The sequence below is a fragment of the Gymnoscopelus microlampas genome (assembly GCF_963454915.1).
Source record: "Gymnoscopelus microlampas genome assembly, chromosome: 4".
NCBI lineage: Eukaryota > Metazoa > Chordata > Actinopteri > Myctophiformes > Myctophidae > Gymnoscopelus > Gymnoscopelus microlampas.
The window spans coordinates 27,229,396-27,234,358 of NC_139941.1; the positions used below are offsets into that span (position 1 = coordinate 27,229,396).

At 39.9% G+C, this 4,963-nt stretch overlaps 1 protein-coding gene across 1 annotated transcript in view; it reads right to left on the bottom strand.

Annotated features, from left to right (window-relative positions):
- Positions 1-365: 365 nt before the first annotated feature.
- The window catches only part of ccser1 (coiled-coil serine-rich protein 1), a 190,323-nt gene continuing 185,725 nt past the window's right edge, over positions 366-4,963 (bottom strand). Inside the window, exon 12 of the mRNA XM_084053866.1 lies at positions 366-4,963. This exon is cut by the window's right edge and continues 987 nt beyond it. The gene's annotated coding sequence lies outside the window, so the exon portion shown is untranslated.

The window sequence follows — 4,963 nt, forward strand, 5'->3', positions numbered from 1 at the left end:
CTAACAACTAAGTATAAATCAGGTGTCAGGCCTTGAGGACTGGTTTCATGGGTTGACCCAAACCTCCTCGCACATGAGACTGAGAATGAGTATGAGTTAGTACTGGTCAGATTATCTGTTTTCATGAAGTCTCTTTAGTCAGCCCAAGTGATAAAAAGGCTAGCATAGTTTTTACGCGATGTGCACTATCCTTGCACAAAGATTGCATTTCAATTAGCAGAAGATTCAGATTGACTCGACTCACCTTTTGATTGAAGATCAAGTAAAGCGATGAGATCTCGAGTGTTCATGGATAAAAATCTAATCTGATTGTTCCTTTGTACATCCAGCTTAAGATGTATTTGCAGCATTTCATGAAACCAAACCCCTTTTTCTGGTTTTAATCTCATATTTGCCACAATGTGAACCCTGTATTCTTACGTATACTTCAAAATGAACATTAAAATATTTTTTCATAAATAATAACAGAGTAAAACAATATATACAGTCCAGTTTCATTATTTTACCAGTTCAGTAAGACAATAAAAAAAAATACAAATATACATATTGTCATAGATAGAGACATTAGACTTCTCTCCGTGACTGATTAACATTACACTCCTTTAAACAATATTTCCCAACAGCATTTTCCCCATCGGAATCAAAGTGAAATCAATGCTTATAACATCCTTGGAAATCACAGTACATAATAGTCATTAAACAATAAAAATAATGACAAAAATATTATAATTATCATTATACAAATCCAAATAAATAACACTAATCATCATCATCATCACTGACCACTATCACCACCACCACCATCATCATATTTACCTGCAAGTGCCAAGGTGGTTTTGGGAAACTGGTTATGTGACAAGAAACAGAAATAAGGCAGGAACAAATAAATAACTTCCCTAAACAGGGACTGAAGTATCTTAATCGTGCATGTAGCTAAGAACCGTGGGATATCAAGTCCTGCAAGTCACGGCCACTTCAGGATGGCAGATACTTGTTTTCCAGTGGTGAGATTTTCAGCAGCCTGACCTTTAAGGCCACATTTATATAGTCTCTCAGGTGTGAATTTCCATTGTGTGTAATCAACAGGACACACTTGAAATCTGTCTTAATTCTGAGATTTGCTGTTTGGACACCACCAGAATGATCACAACTGTTTCAAATAAATAAGGTACAGAAAACTGTTGAGTTAGCAGTGCACACGAGTCCCATACAAATAAAAAAAATTGAATTTTTCTGTGACCACTGGTAGCATCCATTATGAGGTCTGTCAGGCGAAACGTATCAGGTTTACCCTGCTTTAATTACCCACCACTTGTAAACAAACCCTGCCAGGAATGTTCAGTTCACATTAGACTCTGTGATGGACACAGTGTATGACGGTGCAAGGGTTAAGCAGGCGGGGACAGGCTGGGAAGGAGAGCAAGGCAGATAAAAGAGTGTGAGAGTTTAATAGAGAGGGGGCAGAAGGGTGAGGAAATATGAGAGGGGATGGGAGAGGGAGGAGAAGGAGCAGAATGGATGGGAGAGGGAGGAAAGGGGATGGGGAGCGGGGAGTGGGTATAGGGAGAGGAGAAGGGTTGGAGGGAAGGGAAGTGTAGAGGGGATGGGAGGGGGAGATAAGGGTTGAGAGGTAAAGCCAAAAACAGGGGGAAATGAGAACAGGAAGGGAGGGGGCTCTAGAAAAGAGGCTATGAGGGTACAGGCAAGGAATTTATTTTTTAAGGAAGGGACGCCAACGTAATTTTCTCTATCCTGTAATTCCATTCGGCATATTCGTCGCACTGGGTGGCGAACTCACACCGGAAGTTCGGTGAAATAACATTGGAGTCTATGAGAACCAAGTGGACAGCTTATGAACACTATTTCTGAATGATTGAGACCTTTGTATAATACTCGGCTCAGGAAAATAAAAGAAGACATATCACACATTGTTTTCTGCTGTGTTGCTTTTCGATGTTATACACTGTATCATTTTATAGAAGTATCTAAAGGTCACAAAGTACGTTTAAAGTATCGGGAGACTGTCCACCATTTCCTGTCTGGCAACCAAATCTTGTGATATCTCCGAGCCAGAAACGATGCCTCGATAAAATTATGTACTGTGCACATCGAAAAGCAAGTGATTAGAAAACACCCTGTGATATGTCTTCTTTTATATTCCCGAACCGATTATATGACAAAGGTCGCAATCTTTCAGAAATAATGTTTGTTCATGAGCTGGTCCAGCCGGCTCCATTCACTGCCATGTATTTCATCGAACTTCCGGTGCGAGGTTTGCCACCCATGAGCGTCAGGGCGCATCTCCGCCGTCCAGCGCGTCCCTTCCTTTCAAGAGATGCCTTGGAATCTGTTCCACAGACATACACAAGTATGTCTGTGCGGGGCAGAGAGAGGAAAGGAAATGAGGAGTAAGGAGGTATAGAGAGTGGAACAGAGTTGAGGGGGAAGAATGGTATGTTTGTGGTAGTAAAGTTGTGTCCTTCACCTCTAGAAGTCCTTGCCTCTCAGCCATGCACACACACTTCCCTACAGGGAGTCACAGTTTAGAGCCAGACAAGGTCAACAACTCTCTCACCAAACTGAACCCGTTCTTTGTTCTACAGACAAAAGGTGCTGTGAACCTTTGCAGTGTACTTGGCAGCTGGGCAGGCTTCTGCCATCTGTAGATAGGACAGTGCAATCCACGTACATTCCAACCCCTCTGGAATGAAGTTCATCATGTAGACTAGTCAGCCAAGAAATCTAGTCGAGGTTTGGTGTGTTCAGCAATGGCCGACTTTCTTCCCAACACGTTTTAGGATACATCTTGTGGTAGAAAATTCAGTTTTATCTCAATCCCTAATGGTTAATGTAGTCTGGTCATTTCACAAATCATTGGGGTATAAACTAAGATCTTGTTTCCTTTCATATTGAACAGTAACCTGTGAACAATGAAGCAGGGGTCAGCTGGTAATGGCAGTTACATGGAAATCATTCTCAATACAAAAGTCATCTTCCGCGTGTCTTAGTGTCAAAACAGTGCATTGCTAGCCTGATGATAGCATCCATTTCTCATTGTATTGGTTTTCTTTCTTCAATTTAGCCAACTAATTTGAGAAGTGGAGTTGAAATGCAGGCTAGCACATTAGGACTGGGCATCTTTGTATAATGTGTAACCCCTGTAGATACAGTACTTAGTTTTGGTACAGTGTTTAACATAATACTTTCAACCAATACCTTTCTACAGTATCTTGAATGAAGAGAGGGAGCACTTTCTGCTTGGTGAGCCAGTGCAAACCAGTATCTGTTATTGTTGGTAAGTATCATTTGTTGTTCCAAATAAACTTACAGTTGGCTCCTTCAATAAAAAAAAGAAATATCATAATTCCATAGAAAGCCTGAGATAGCTTTGTAAGAATCCAACATGTTAAACCGTTTGTAATACCTTTCGACGCCTTAAAAACGTTTTCATTGCTACTATACTGTATATCAATAAGATACTGTTCCGCATTATTGTTTGATACCCAGTCCTAAAGAGCATTTCTATTAAATATTTTCATCTTACATCTGTGATACGCGCCTACATAATGCCATGGCTAGTGTGATAAGCAGTTTCTTTTTCTTATAAAAACATTTTTCCATTATTAAGCATACAGTACATCTACAATATTGGATAAACATTCAAATTTCAAAAAGTTCATATGAACCATAAGGATAATTTCCAAGTGATTTTCTTTCTTTTATATTGTGGAGATGTATTCATATGAATTCTTCAAATTTGATTCCTTTATCCAAACATGTGTGAGTGATTATTATTAAAAGTGCCCTTTGTCACTATACAAAATGTTTTAGCTGAATTTTATGTAACTTTTATGAAGCATGCAGTTTCTAAAGGAGGAATTCCACCTTGAAATGGATTCAGTTAACAGAGTCAGTTGATGTCAGGGTTGAGTTGACATACAGTAGCATTTGGCAATGAATATATCTTCATGAATGTCAACTATTGTCTGTCATATAGTTGTATAAGCAGCATGTGATTTGTCCTGGTAAAATACAGTAAAATCATAAAAAATAAGCGTATCTTTAAAAAAAAACACTTACACACACATACAACTATAATCTCTCACATTTCTCCTGTCGTAAATACCCAATTTTTTCTTAGGCTCTGAAATAGAGATGTTGGAGACAAGGGTGGGTGTGTCTGTGTGTCTAAGTGTCTATAGAGTGTGTTTCTGTGTGTTTCTGTGCACTGCTGTAAGAGTTAGTGTGCATTGTGCATGCCTGTCAGTGGGTGTAAGCAGATCTCAACTGTCAGCATGACATAACGTGGGAGGCCTAATAGACAGACAGACGAGTGCCTTAAAAACTACTTCAACCCTAGCAATTCTGGGGAGAAACGTTGCCAAAAATAGCAGATATACAAGCTCTATGCAAGCTCTACAAGTAACACTTGTTGTGAGATTAGAGTTCAGTAAATCTGGTGAATACGGTGTAGAGGGGGGAAAAAGAGTGGACTAAGTAAGTATAAAGCCAACCCTGGTCAACTAAGTATTAGTTAACTAAGAATATAGGATTTTAACCACTTAAACCCTCTACTAAGTAAACTTGACCAAGGTTGGCTCTGCACGTTGTGGACCGCTCTTTTTTTCCCTCTCTACACCAAATTTCTTCGCCGAAAATAACAACTCACATGTTGTGTGGTGAGCTTGTAGTTGTGCTATATTCTGCAAATGTTCCACATTTGTTTGTGTGTGTGTTCATGAGAGCACATCTACCCATCTCCTGACACCCAAATACCAGCAGAAGGTCGACCTGAACTGCACAGTGTGTGTGTGTGTGTGTGTGTGTGTGTGTGTGTGTGTGTGTGTGTGTGTGTGTGTGTGTGTGTGTGTGTGTGTGTGTGTGTGTGTGTGTGTGTGTGTGTACATGTATGACAACACGTCTCGGAGGGGAAGAAGACTCAAACAACAATCCATTATTCAAG